Source organism: Canis lupus, chromosome 8, assembly GCF_048164855.1.
Source record: "Canis lupus baileyi chromosome 8, mCanLup2.hap1, whole genome shotgun sequence".
In the NCBI taxonomy this organism is placed as follows: Eukaryota; Metazoa; Chordata; class Mammalia; order Carnivora; family Canidae; genus Canis; species Canis lupus.
The window spans coordinates 60,991,366-61,006,218 of record NC_132845.1 but is presented as its reverse complement, the minus strand read 5'-3'; the positions used below and the strand labels follow the sequence as shown (position 1 = coordinate 61,006,218).

The 14,853-nt window shown below is 52.1% G+C and overlaps 1 long non-coding RNA gene across 1 annotated transcript; it reads right to left on the bottom strand.

The window, feature by feature from the left end:
- Positions 1-2,735: 2,735 nt before the first annotated feature.
- Positions 2,736-4,593, bottom strand: LOC140637659 (uncharacterized). Its single transcript, XR_012034722.1, has 2 exons — positions 4,461-4,593; positions 2,736-4,075 (listed from the first exon to the last, which is right to left on the bottom strand). It is a non-coding gene; the product is annotated as an uncharacterized lncRNA (long non-coding RNA).
- Between the last annotated feature and the right edge of the window lie 10,260 nt (positions 4,594-14,853).

The window sequence follows — 14,853 nt, the reverse complement described above, 5'->3', positions numbered from 1 at the left end:
CCTGGGATCGAGTCCCACATTGGGCTCCCTGCAGGGAGCCTGCTTCTCCCTCTGCCTGCGTCTCTGCCCCTCTCTCTGTGTCTCTCATGAATAAATAAATCTTCAAAAAAATACCTTATTTTTCTGCAATCTCTACATCTAACATGGGGCTTGAACTCACTACCCCAAGATCAAGAGTCACATGCTCTTACCAATCACACTGAGTCAGCCAGGCTCCCTATGAGATAGATAGATAGATAGATTTTTTTTTAATTGAGCCAGACATGCAGCATGTGTTCAGGGTAGAAATTGAGTCCATACTTTGAGGTTTTGTGGAGTCATTTGGACGTTGATAAATGTTAAAGAAAACATAGCTCCCTGGGAGCCCAGGAAGCAGGGTTAAAAGTTGACAGTTTTGGGGCACCTGGGTGGCTCAGTGGTTGAGCATCTGCCTTCAGCTCAGGTTGTGATCCCAGTGTCCTGGGAGGGAGTCCCACATCAAGCTCCCCACAGGGACCCTGCTTCTCCCTATGCCTATGTCTCTGCCTCTCTCTGTGTCTCTCGTGAATAAATAAATAATATCTTTTTTTAAGTTGATAATTTCCTTTACCAATATTCATTTAACTGATTATTTAAAGTGCTGTTCAATGGCAAACATCATTCTATGATTGGGATATAGCAAGAACGTTCTATGATTCAGAGATAGCTAAAGCTCCCCCCTCATGGACTTAATGTTCCAATTGGATACAGAGATTGGGAAGCAAGCAAAGAGATATAAAATACGGCCTTGTGGTGCCTGGCTGGCCCGGTTGGTGGAGCGTGCAATTCTTGATCCTAGGGTCATGAGTTTGAGCCCCAAGTTGGGTATAGAGATTACATAAAAATAAAATATTTTTAAAATAATAAGTGGATAAACAAATTAAACAGCATCAAAGGTAAGTGCTTACTTCAGAAAAAAAAAGTCAAACCAGAATATGTTTAACCTGCAGTCGATTCTTTTTTTTTTTTTAAAGATTTTATTTATTTATTCATGAGAGACACAGAGAGAGGTGGAGACACAAGCAGAGGGAGAAGCAGTCTTCCTGCAGGGAGCCCGATGCAGGACTTGATCCTGGAAGTCTGGGATCATGCCCTGAGCCGGAGGCAGATGCTCAACCACTGAGCCACCTAGGGTGTCCCTGCAATCTATTCTTTATCGCCCCTGCTTTTACTACTTTGCCCAGATGATGTTTTCCACAAGTGACAGTCCCACCCAAGTGGGAGTGGGCTTCTTTCACTATAAGACCCATGTTCCTCCTCATTCTGCAAGGAGAGAAGAGCTGTGAAGGCCAGAGTTAGGTAGATCAGCATAAATATAGGCAATAATCATTCCTGAAACCAAGAGCCAAAGTTCTGCCTTCTTTTAGGACCCAATGTCTTAAAAAAAAAAAAAGCCTGTTTGGTCATTGGCTTGGATGAAGGGAAGAGGCGGAAATAGAATTATGAAGAACAAAGTAGGGGGAAAAAACAGAAGTTGAAAGAGAGAACGACAGATTTCGCCATCTGTAGCTTTCAAAATGATCTGGTATCCTTTTCTGAGAGAGAGCCCAACCTCTCTTCACTAATTGTCAGAACCCAGCAAGCACCTTCCATACCTGTAAAACCTCTCTGCAATTGTAATTTGTAGTATCTTCAATCTATCCTACTGTGTGACTAAAGCATCATGTATTTAACTATTCCACTGCCATTTAACAACATTCGGGGGGATTCCAACTTCTGTTTTGGGGGGTGGGTGTGTATCTATTGCTGTGCAGCTATCTGATCTGCAGGATGTCTCATCCTAACACTGAAATGGCTTGAAACGACATTCCTTTATAATTTCTAGTGCTGGCATTGGGTGGCTAGTTGGGTTCTGCTGGTCGACTCTGGGATCACTCAAACAGTGGCTTTCCACTGGAGGGTCAGCTGAGTTTGAAGGTCCAGCTTGGCCACCTTCATGCGTCTGGCAGTTGGTCCCAGCTGAGCACTGGCGACTTCTCTTCTCCTTGATGCCTCTCAAGCTGGGAGCCAACCTTGGGGCCGCCCTGTGTAGGTAGCTCCTGAGGAGCAAGCTGCCCAATGGGGGTAGCCCTGAGGTGGGGAGGAGGTGGGGAAGGGTCCAGGGTCTCTTGGTCTCCTCCACTGCCAAGCCCCCAGGCCGAGTCCCAGTCTCACCTAGCCCCTTCTACCTAGGGCGTGGAGGATGCCTTCCACACACTGGTGCGAGAAATCCAGCAGCACAAGGTTGGAAAGCCAAGCCCGCCCAACGAAGGTGGCCCAGGCTTCATGAGCCAATGCCTGCTGTCCTGATGTCTCCTCTGGGGCTACTCTGACAGCCCTGCTGGTTATCTGTACCCCAAGAGCACAGGCACAGGGCAAGGAAGGAAGTGCCACCTGAGCCTGGCCAGCCCAGGCTCCCTGGACAGAGTGACCACAGACCTCCCAGGGTGCTTTGCACAGACTATCATGACCTGATCCCACTGGTCCCCTGGCTGTTGCTTTCCTCCCAGCCCTGTCCTGGCCCATGAGTCACAGGCGGAGTCGCAGTAAATTCTTTGATGGTCCTGACCCTGGCGTCTGGCTGACATTGGAAGGCACATGAGAATCTCAGCTTTGTCTGTCTGGTGGCCTTCTGCAGGGGCTGGCCAGGGGGCCTGGGCTGTGCCACCTTTTCCTTTCTCAGGAGTCTGTCCAGCGCTGCTTGCACAGAGCACTGGGAGATGCAGAAACAGGCTGGCTTTGCATTTTAACATACTTTATTGAACTTTCAACAGCAAACAGGGGCCAAGGGTGTGTGCCTTCCCCTGGGAAGGGAGACCTTATTGTCCTTTAGAGGAAATCCAAAAACACGCGGGGGTGCGGGTGCTAGAGTCCTGTACCTTGGAGCCTTTGCTGACTCTGGGTGGGGGCACATTTCCTGAGGTTGGGGCCCTGAAAGGCAGTTCTGAGGACAGCAGACCTGACCTGGACCTGCAGCTTTGGGTTTCCCAAGCAGGGTCCCATCATGTCTGCTGGGCCCCAGCCTCTGGCCCATTGGTGCCAGGTAACTGACTGCTCGAGACCCAGCATGTGGAGGAACCTGCCTCCTAGTGTGGGTGAGGGTGGGGCCCACCCCTGCTACCCCTTGGCTGGGTGCCCTGTTATTCCCAGCACTGCCCTAGGTCAACAACCTGGATCTGTGAGGCATGCTCAGGCCCCAGGAGGCCACATACTGCCCTGAGAGGGCTCGCCCAGCCTTGGGACAGAATCCAGGACTGTTCCGGGTGATGGGGGGCTCAGTCCCGTCAGTCTTCATTCTGGTTGTGGCCAAGTTCAAGTCAACTCTGTACCCCTAGAGCCCAGACCAGGCCAGCCCAGGCCCCTCTGGGTCAGGGACTTGTGTCCTGGCCGGGGGATGGGGGGGTGCTGCTTTCCAGGAAGGACAGTGAGATGAGGCAGGGCGTGGTACCGGCTGGCCAGAGCCTCAGGGCCTCCACACTCACCATCATGCTCTGTTCCAGAGACTCATGAGCATCTAGCTTCCCTGTGGACATGGAGGTCAGAGAGTCCTAGGCATGTGCAGGGCCTTGGGGCAGCTGGCTCAGCACTGCCTTGGCTCTGTCCTAGCTGTCACTGCCCAACGAGGGGCATGAGCTGCAGTGGCCACAAGGCAGGAAGGTATCCTGATCCCTACTGCATCATCTTTAATGGGCTGAGTGGACCCCGTGACAGGAGTCCAGGGGGTTCCAGGGCCTGATCTGTCGTGTGGCCTCTGGGGTGGCCCTAAAGGGAAAGGGACCCAATGTTCTGGCTTCAAGCCCATGTCTGGGGGCCCCCTGCATATACCCTCCTGATTCACCAGGAGGATGGGGAGGGAATTCCATGCTGTGGGGGCAGTCGGGCCAGCGACAGGTCCTGGGCTGGGGGCAGACAGGCCAGAACCAGAGCCCCTGGAGTTCCTGGACACGGGTGTGCAGCTGTGGGTTCTGGGAGCTTCCCTCCTGCAGTGGCTCCTCAGCCTTGAGGATGGCCTGGCTGGAGAAGGTCCAGGCTGCTCAGGTTGGGTGTCCGGGCCTGAGGAGGCCAGCCCATCTGCTTCCTGCAGTAGGAGAAGAGAGGAGAGGCCTGGGCGCTGGGGACACTTGCTCCAGGCCTGGGGCATTGTGGGGAACTCCTCAGGTCCCGCTGAAAAGAGTCAGACTGGGTTAGCATGTCCAGTAGGCTGTGTGGCCCCAATTGGTAGGGCCCCAGGGGTCCTCATGGCTCTCTGAGTGCCCCCCGACCTGACCCTGATCACAGCCCTCCATGCTGCTGATGCCCAAGCCCCTGCAGTGAGTGCCCACACACCCAGCTCTGGCCTGGTTTCCCTGAGGTTGGAGAAGAAGAGGAGAGGCACAGAGACAAGAAGGAAGGCCCCAGGGATTCTGTCCACTGCGGGCTGCCCCAGGAGGGTGAATTGAGAGGGGACTGGGCCCTGAGCCCACCTGAAGGGGACAGGTCACACTTCATCCTTCAGAGCTGGGCCATGGAGGCCTGAAGGTATCTGAGCACCCCCTCATCCTCCAGGGCCCAGGGCTGGGCCAGCGAGTCCTGCAGAAACTCCCAAAGACTTTCCAGGGCAGCTTCAGGAGGCGTTCTGGGCAATGGGTATAAGTCAGACCCAAAGGGGGCCACCCCGTTGCCCCACGATACCTCCCAAGGGCATCAGCTGGAGGCCCAGCTGTGCCCAGGAGTGCTGCGGGCAGTGCCATGGCTGGGGGAGGCCCCATGCCTGCTGCCTCTCTCAGGGGGCCCCACTCAGCCCACCTACCCAGCCATCCCCCCTCTTCCCAGGCCTGGGTACTGCTCAGAGCAGTGGGCCAACACCCCTGCCCCCCCCAACTCGGGCACACCTGGGCTCCCACGGGCTCATTCACTGCTGTGCACCTTGAGGATCCTGTGTAAGCCATTTCTGTGAGCACACGCTCCCCATCCAGAATGTAGGCATCCTAGAGCTTCAGGGTGAGCGAGAAGGGGGTCTGCAAGGACAGCGGGGGTGGAAGGAGCAGCCCGAGCAGGGCCCATGGGGGTCTCAGCATGGGCTAGAGACTCCTATCTGCCCACAGCCCCTGCCAACCCTTGGCTGCATCAGATGAGGCCCCACAGCCCCTCCTGTGCGTGTACTGTTCCCAGTGAAATCAGGGATCCAGGCTACCCTGGCCAGCACCATCTACAAATCTGGGAGGCAACAGACTCTGCCCTCACTTGGTGGCAACACACCTCTAGAGGAACCCAGTCTGGCTGCAGAATGGGCCAAGGGTTTATCCACACCCCAGACTGATCTGCACTTCCCTCAGGGAGCTAAGGCAGAGACAGCCGTCCCCCAGAACCTTCTCAAGGAACCCTCTGGACTTCTCCAGAGTGTGTCTGGGCTGCGAGTCACAACCTTAAGGCCCTGAGGTTGGGCCTGACTTGTCTGGAGGGTGGGGCTGAGTTCGGCCCTCCCTAGGGTCAGGGAGCAGGTGTCCTGGGTGGCCTTACCTGGTCAATGAAACACTGAAGGAACCACTTGGGGGTGTAAATGCCAGTGCACATTTGTTCCTCATCTTGGCAAAAGGTGCTCAGGACCTACCCAGTGGCCCCATGGGGCCGGGTAGACACACTCTCCACAGCCCTGCCCAGCCCTGAGGCCACCCCTGGTCCCTCCAGGAGGAGGAACATGACACCAAACTCTGGCCAGCTCAGAAGGGCTCTGCTGGCTCCCACCCCTGCCCTGGGCCATGGGAACAGTGCCTTTGGGGAACTTCTACTTGCCATGTGCTTCTTCAGCTTTGGGAGAGCTTTATCCAGAATGTGCTCATGATGAGCCTGAAATCTCAGCTGTTTGGGGAACCCTGGAATGAAGAAGCCTGAGAAGGCCCCAGGACCCCAACAATCAGGGCCTCCTCCCCCACGACCTGACCCCAATATGTGCCCACAGCCCTCCTAAGTCCTGACAGGACTCACTTTTCCCAGAGACCAGGACTGCCTTCCAGGCCTGGGGTGGCAGGGCCAGAGGATCCTCGTCCTCACAGAGACCCTACTTGGTGGGTGCCCTGGGCTGAGGACCAGGCCCATCTGACCCAGCACCTTCTTTCCTGCAGTGGCTGCAGCAGGGGCAGGTGGGTCCCCAGCAAGGAGGGGCAGGGAGTGCAGCCCACAGGGAGGGTAATGGGTGTGCATGGCCATCTCTGGGGCTTGGGAGTCAGGCTGGGGGCACACAGGAGTGGGAGACGCTACCAGCTGTATCTGGCTGTGGGCTAGCAGGGTGGCCTGGGGGGGCAAGCAGGCAGCCAGACAGGAGGCTGCAGGAGCAGCAGGAGTGCAAGACTGGTCTGCAAATGGTACAGCCCATGGCCATGGCTCCAGGACCCCGAAGGTCACCTGGGAAGGTGGTGCCCTTGTCAGTAGGGAGGCTAGGTGGGAGTCCCTGCCCGTTCCACTGCTGGAGGAGCCCTGCAGGGAGGCTCTCCTGAGCCCCAAGTCCCGTCTAGTGGCCAGTCCAGCACACACCGTGCATGGCATGCTTCTCATTGGTCATCAGCTGGACCAGTGCCCAGAAGGCATCCTCCTCAGTCAGGAACATCAGCAGGATGGCCACGATCTGGCTCATGCCCTGGCAGTAGCCCATCTCCTGCAAGAGCCAGACCCCTGTGGAGGGTGTTCACCCCCGAGGCCACCTCTGAGCCCTCCCCAACTCAGGCATCAGATCCCACAGCTTCCTCACAGCCCAGGCTCCCAGAGGGTGCTCCCAGAAGGCGAGGAGGGCTAGGTGCAGGGCCACGTGGCTCCACTACCGAGCCCTGTAGGTACCATGTCAGGGCCTCCTTTCTCAGACGAGGAGAAGGTGCCTCTGTGAAATGTGCCAGGCTGAAGGGGACCAGCCAGGTCTGGAGACCCCACCACGAGTGCAGGTCTGGGGCCTGTGGCACCTGGGAGGTCCCATAAGGATAGCGGGCCAAGACATTGCCATGGAGCCCTGGAGTGTCTGAGCTGTGTTCCTCAGGGGAACCTTCTGGAATGTTCAACCAGAGGAGCAGCCTCCTGATCTGCCACGGCCTTATGCAGTTTAGAGGAATGGGAGCCTTCCTCCCGCCCAGTTTCTGATTAGTAGTCCAGTCTCTTTAGGATCCAGACCCAAGTTTTAGGATACCAGCGGTGCATGTTTGTGCTGGCAGACCAAGCACTCAGGCACTCAGGTGCCCTCCCTCTGAGCAGTGAGGTCAGCACCCCAGCCCCTGCCTGGGTCCTAGAAGAGAGAGCCCCTCCCTTATGTCTTGGGATAGTGGGAGCTGGGGTCCTAACTATGTGTCCTGTTGGGTCACCAATACTCAGACAAGGACACCCATGAGGCAGCAGGCCTGGGGGCAGGGACACTCATGGTGTTGTACACAGAATGGGCCGACAGCATGTGGAACGGGGCTTGCTGCCTAGGAAAGGGAACAGCAGGGTGATTTGCTCAGTCTGGCCACCCACCCAGCGAGGCCAGCGAGGCGTGGACACCAGCTACACAAGCCCTGTGGTCTTCACTACCACAGTACCGAAGTGCGGTACGTTTCTCTGGGGTCAGGTCTGCACACAGTGACATGCAGCAATCTCAGACATACAATGTGCTGGGAGTTTACTTGCATTCTGGGGGTTTTCCGTTTGCCTCCATGAAAGCTCCTGCTGTGGATGTGCAGCTCCTGGGCTCTCACAGAGCCACCAGCTCCCCCTCCAGCTCTGGAGCAGCCCCCAACCCTGAAGGCCCCTCTGGGAGCCAGGCGCTCCCCCCTGTACCCACAGCCCCTGATGCCTCCCCTTCCCCTGCTCTGGGTTGTTCCTGATGTCCTGTGAACACCGGCCACCATCTAGCCGCCTGCCCTGAGCAAAACACAACCTAGATGCATCCACAGCACATTCCTTCATGTCCCCGAACTAGATTCTGTTTTATGGATTCCCATGCCTGTTCATCCAAGAGCATCTTGGGTGCTTCCAGGTTTGAGCCATCGTGAAGAAAGCAGAGAACGTTCATGCAGGTTTGACATGGGTGAAAGGTTTTGAACCAGTTGGGTCACTATCTATGAGCACTTTGGGGTGTACAGTGGTGAGGCCCCACTGAGCTTTGCCAGAAACCACCCGCCTATCTTCCAGCATGGCTGCATGAGTCCATACCCCCAGCTCCTGCTGCCTCACATTCCAGGTCACAGGTCAGCCGTGACCCAGCCACACCCTGAGGGCCAAGGGTGACATGGGGGTCACCAGGTTCCTTGCATGGAGGAGCATCTCATGGTGAGACAGTCTGAGCAGCCCCCTGGGAAGCTCTAGTGCACCCCTGCCTGGCATCTCCTCAGCCCTGTCCCTGGTGGGCCTCCAGGCCAGTCTCTGTGGGCTCCTGGGCTCTGATACCACCAGCCAGCACACACTGCATGCAGACACCCCCATCCTCTGCCTCCATCCACCTGTACCCCACCCTGTCTGGGCGCACACTGCCTTCCCCTCCCTCCCACTTGGACACTGGGGACTCAACAGGACACCCTGGCTTCTGATGGGAACCATCAGAAGAACCCTAAGGTGGCTGGGGAAGTGCGAACATTCCCCCACACTAAGCAGCTGCACCACATCCACGAAGGGGGTGCTGGTGTGGGGGGCACACAGACACAGGGCATCCTCGTTTTCTAAGTGCATACGGAGACATCTACAGATAAAGTCAACCCCAGGTCTGGGGTTTGCTGTGACACACTTGCTGCTGGGGACACATGTGGTCAGCACAGGATCCTGGCTAGACCAGGGACAGCATCTGGCATTGGGGGGGGGGGTGGTCATCATACTATGTATGTTTACAAACAGTGCAAATTGTACTGCAAACCAAACACATCCGAATATGACACTGCATGAAAACCTCTAGAGAACATATGCATCTGTTTGCTTCTGGTTGGCAGATCCCCATCTGTCTGACCAGAACATGGAGACAACCCTATAGTTCTGAGGGAACATGCTGGGTTGCCGGATCACATGCAGGCACTCATTCTCTGTAGCTCGCCCACCTACAGTCCATCTTCCCAGCCACTGTCCCAGGACACGCCATCATGCTAGGATGATAGAGCTCTCCCACCCCGTTATTAAGAGAACACGGGGTGCCCAGGAGGCTCCAGGGAGCTGCTGACCTGATGCTTGGGGTGACGTCTCCTAGCCTGGGGCCAGCGAGTGTTCCTGCGGGCTTGGGGGGATCAAAGGTTTCTCTTAGATTCCACAAGCCCAATGACCAAAGGGAAAAAGCAATGACTGGACTTCATCAAAATTTAAAACTTATGCCAGCAAGAGTGTGGAAAAACTACCCACCCTGAATGCAATGATTTGTGAGTGGCCTGAGGAGGGTCTAGTGGGGAGCAGGAGCAGTTTCATGTTCCCTATTCATGACGAGCAGGCCTGCTCATAGGCCAGGAGGCCCAGAGACCCCTGACTGTCCACCCCACCCCAGGCCACAGGATAGGGGGTCATTACCTGTCAGGGTCCATGGGTCTAGGATGGGCTAGAAAGGTCATGGTTTGGGTCTCCTCTGCACAGCACAGGGCTTACAGAAGAGTGGGGGTCCCAGGCAAGCTGCCCAAGCTCCAACCTCAGCCTCCTTCCCTGGATTGGGGCAGCAGGGTGTCAGCCTTCACTCCACAGAGCTGTGAAAGGGGTGCAGGAGCTGCCTCACGGTCATTGCATGGGGTTCAGGTGTTCTCAACCTCAGCTTCAACCCCCACCCAGAGCCCACAGGCCCCATAGGGGCCTGGGGGAAGCTGGGAGCAACTCCTGCTCACCTATGACCTGTTGCTGTGTGAGCTGCACTAGGGTCTACACTGGGGTATTGGGGAGAATAGGACAGTGTGAATATGGCAGAGCCAGGTGTGGAGCATGAGTGCCTCCAACTGCCTGCAACACAGAGTGGGTGCCAGGCAGCAGTGGAACCATGGGGTGTCACAGTTCCACCCTTAATGGGGTCCCACATCATCAGTGTAGGTTGCTGGGCTCCAATCAGCACTTAGCCCTTCACCCAGAAGGCCAAGCGTCCCGGGGAAATGTTCTGTCACCACGCAGGTTGGGAAGAAGGATGCTGGCACCCTCCCACATCCTTAGCTCCTATCCTCAGGCCCTCCAGGCCTCCCTGCCCTTCTAGGTATACTGGGCGTCATAAATGTCCTCCCATCCCCAAGGGTTCAGAGCACGTGTTTTGCACCTAAGAACGTTTGAGGGTTTCCTGGGTGGTTCAGTTGGTTGAACATCCGATTCTTGATTTTGGCTCAGGTCATCATCTTGAGGTCGTGGTATTGAGCTTCATGTGGAGCTTGGGCTCTGGCTGGGTGAGGAGTCTGCTTCAGATTCTCCCTCTCCCTCTGCCCTCCTACCTGCATACTCTCAAATAAATCTTTAAAAAAATAACATTTAAAAACATTTGAGAAATCTTTATCATCTCAGCAGAAATGCCTTCATATTTCCAATGGCAAATATGAAACCCCTATCGTTTAATATTCATTGAAGTATAGTTGACACACAATGTTACACTAGTTTCAGGACTACAACTTAGTGATTCAACAATTCTGAAAAATTACTCAGCTCTCCCCATAAGAAGTATAGTCACTATCTGTCTCCATACAAAGTTACTACAGTAGTACTGACTCTATTCCCTAAGCTGTACTTTTTAAATTTCTGTTACTTGTTTATTTTATAACTAGATGCTTATAGCTCTTAATAGTCTTCATCTATTTCACCCATCTCCCACCCACTTCCCCTCTGGCAATCAATCAACGTGATCCATCACATTAACAAGAGAAAGGACAAAAACCATATGATCATCTCAATAGTTGCAGAAAAAGCATTTGACAAAATACAGCATAAAAAGCATAGTGGGTTTTGAGGAAATGTACATGAACAGAATAAAAGCCTTGCATGAAAGCCCATAGCTGACATCATACTCAATGGTGAAAACCTGAAATTGTCTCTGCTAAGAGCAGGAACAAGAAAAGTAAGTCCCCTCTTAGCACTGGAAGTCCTAGCCACTGCAATCAGCCAACAACAACAAAAAGGCATCCACCTCCGTAAGGCGGAAGTCAAACTGTCCCTATTTGCTAATTTATGTATTATAAATAGGAAATCTTAGAGACTCCATCAAAAACTGTTAGAACTGGGGATCCCTGGGTGTCTCAGCGGTTTAGCATCTGCCTTTGTCCATGGCGTGATCCTGAATCCCAGGATCAAGTCCCTCATCAGGCTCCCTGCATGGAGCCTACTTCTCCCTCTGCCTGTGTGTCTCTGCCTCTCTCTCTCTGTGTCTCTCACGAATAAATAAATAAAATCTTTAAAAAATAAACTGTTAGAACTAATGAGTGAATTCAGTAAAGTTGCGGGGCACAAAATCAACATACAAAGATCAGTAGCCTTTCTGTGTACCAACAACGAACTATCCAGAAAGAAAATTAAGAAAATGACTCCATTCTCAGTAGCATCAAAAAGAACAAAATACTTAGACTGAACCAAGGAAGTAAAAGACACTTGTATGCTGAAAACTACAAGACATTGGGAAAACATCCTGGGCTTATGGGGTGGGAGCCTTCATCTTGTTAAAATGTCCATAGTACCCCCAAGGTGCCCTCAGTTTCAATGTAATTCTTATCAAAATCATGATGGTAGTTTTTAGAAATAAAAAAAAACCCCTAACATTCATATGCCCCCACAAATGACCCTGGACAGCACAAATAGTATTAAAGAAGAAGAACAGAGCTTGACACAGCACTTTCCCATTTCAAACTATGTTACAAAGCTATAGAATTAAAATAGTGCAGTTCTAGGGCACCTGGGTGGCTCAGTTATTTAGGCATCCCACTCTTGATCTCAGCTCAGGTCTTGATCTGAGGGTCATGAGTTCAAGCCTGCATTGGGCTACAGATGGAACATGGAGCCTACTTTAAAAAAACCAAACCCACAGTGTGATTCTGGCATTCTCTCTATTCTGATTCTGCCGATGCAGCAGAATAGAGAGCCCAGAAGGAAATGCAATCTGATATGGCCAACTGATCTTTTTTTAAAATTAAATTAAAGTCCAATCAATTAACATATAGTGTATTATTAGTTTCAGAGGTAGAATTCAGTGATTCATCATTTGTATAAAACACCCAGTGCTCAATAAATCATGTGACTTCCTTCATCCCACCACCCAGTAACCCCATCCCCCAACACCTCCCTTCTAGCACCCTTCAGTTTGTTTCCTAGATTAAGAGTCTCTTATGGTTTGCCTCCCTCTCTGTTTTCATCTCATTTTATTATTCCTTCCCTTCTCTGATGTTTATGTTTTATTTCTTTATTCCACATATGAGTGAAACCATATGGTATTTGTCTTTCTGTGACTGACTTATTTCACTTAGCATAATACCCTCTAGTTCTATCTGTGTCATTACAAATGGCAAGACTTTGTTCTTTTTATGGCTGAGTAATATTTCACTGTATATATACACCATATCTTCTTTATCCATCTGTTGATGGACATCTGGGCTCTCTCTATAGATGGGCTATTGTGGACATTGTTGCTATGAACATTGGGTTGCAGGTATCCCAGTGTTTCACTGCATCTGAATCTTTGGGGTAAATACCTAGTAGTGCAACTGCTGGGACATAGAGTAGCTTTATTTTTGAGGAACCTCCATACTGTTTTCCAGAGTGGCTGCCCCAGCTTGCATCCCTACCAACAGTGTAAGACGGTTCCCCTTTCTCCACATCCTCATGAAAATCTGCTATTTCTTGAACTGTTCATTTTAGCCATGCTCAACACCCAAAAAACAAAAAAAAATTTAGTCAAGAAATGGGCTGAGGAAATGGCATGGATGCTAATGAAGAATTTTAAAATAATCTAGCCCAGTTAAGTCCTCAGTTCTTTTTCTCATTTCATAGATGACTGATGTGTCCCTAAAAGGATACAACTCAAGAAACCCCATATGGAACAGAGGCAAAGGGAAGGGGGCACAGCTTCTGTGATCTGGGCCTATCTCCAGGCAAGTCACTGTCCCCACCATTCCACATGTTCAACCAATCTGGAAGCTCCTGAATTAGGTTAGTTCTTCTTTGAACATGGAGAGGGATGTTGGAGAGTTATGACATTTGTAAATATTTACAAGGCATCCATGGTTGTTGCCAAATATTGAGTCAGTGCCTGGATACGAAGGTGGGGGTGGGGGGGTGTATATGGGGAGAGCTGTTTCGATGTGTGCACATCTGCATTCATCAAGTGTAGAGGAGGTAAAATGTCCCTTCCACTCCCCTTCTGAATTATTGGCTGAGACCTCTGTCACAAAGAGATAGGATCAGGGAGAGAGGAACTGCCAATTGACATGTGCAGCACTCATCAGCAGGGAGAAACCCAGACCAATAGTTAGTGACAATGGCGGCTTGGAATTTGGATTTCTATAGCGCATCTTCCACAAAGAAAGAGCACGTGATGGAGAAATTACTGGAGAGAGCAGAGCAGTTTTAGGCTTCTGAGCTCAGCCCACTGTGGAAAGGTCAGTTGATGGATGGAAACCAACTGGAAGGTTTTCCTTTCAGCTTCCTTGGTACCATCTCTGTGCTAATAAGAATGCTATCTTTTCCTCCTGCTCCGGGGAGGGAGGGTACCTTCCTAGGTGTGTTTTATCTCCTCCTTTCAGGTCAGAAAGAAAAGGCTAGACACTTTTTTTTTTTACATTTTTTAAAATTTAAATACAATTTGCCAACATACAGTATAACACCCAGTGCTCATCCCATCAAGTGCCCTCCTCAGTGCCTGTCATCCAGTTACCCCAACCCCCCACCCACCTCCCCTTCCGCAATCCTTTGTTTCCAAGAGTTAGGAGTCTCTCATGGTTTGTCTCCCTCTCTAATTTTTCCCTCAGTTTCCCTCCTTTCCCTTATAGTCCCTTTCAGTTACTTATATTCCGTGTATGAGTGAAACCATACAATGGTTGTCCTCTGATTGACTTATTTCACTCAGCATAATACCCTCCGTCCCATGACTCTTGAAAGGAAAATACAGTAGATGTAGGTAGGTAGGTAGGTAGGCCCATAAGGAGAGGGTTGACCTATCTACATTCCTTCCATCCATCCATCCATTCATCTATCCAGCCATCCATCTATCCATCTGTCCCAGGCATTGAAGGAGGGGTGAGGGAGAGAGAGTTCATGACAATGGGTATGGGTATTATGCTGAGTGCTTTTATTTGTTCCCCAAACTAATGACCTCTGTGGAGGCAATGATCACCCACATGACAGCAAGAATTACTAATATTGACAGCAAAACAGTCCATGGGCAACCACCACCTGCATCTGGCAGAGACTCCTGTCTAAGGCAGGCAGAGGATGGGAAAGCTTTCTGGAGGCAAAAGGGGAAGGTCCGAAGAGAGGTTGTTGGGGTGGGTAGTGGGATGGGAGCTGACTAGAGGAGTGGTATCCTATGTAATCCTTGGTCCCAGGTTGGGGGCAAAGAATCTAGGAAGCTGTCATTCCAGTCCTGACCCAGTCTATCTGGCCATTGGCTGCAGAGGTTGTGTTTTTGAGTTTTCCCTTTCTTGTCATCTTTTCACCAAACACCTTTCAGAGAGAAAGAGAAACTAGATTTCTATCTGTGGGACCATCGATCTCGTTCTCTGGATCTGAACAACAGCTGGCACTTAATACCAGAAGCAAGAGCCCCTGGGGGCTCACTCGCTGAGGCCACTGCCTCATAGTGTTTCACCTGCGACCCTCAAGGCTGGTGACCCCGCCGCACCCCTTCTATGGACCACAGGGTTGGGGGAACCCTGGGGGCCTCCCACTTATTCTGTCCCTCCCGTCTCTTCACTGTGCCAGAATAAAGTCCAGCTCAACACG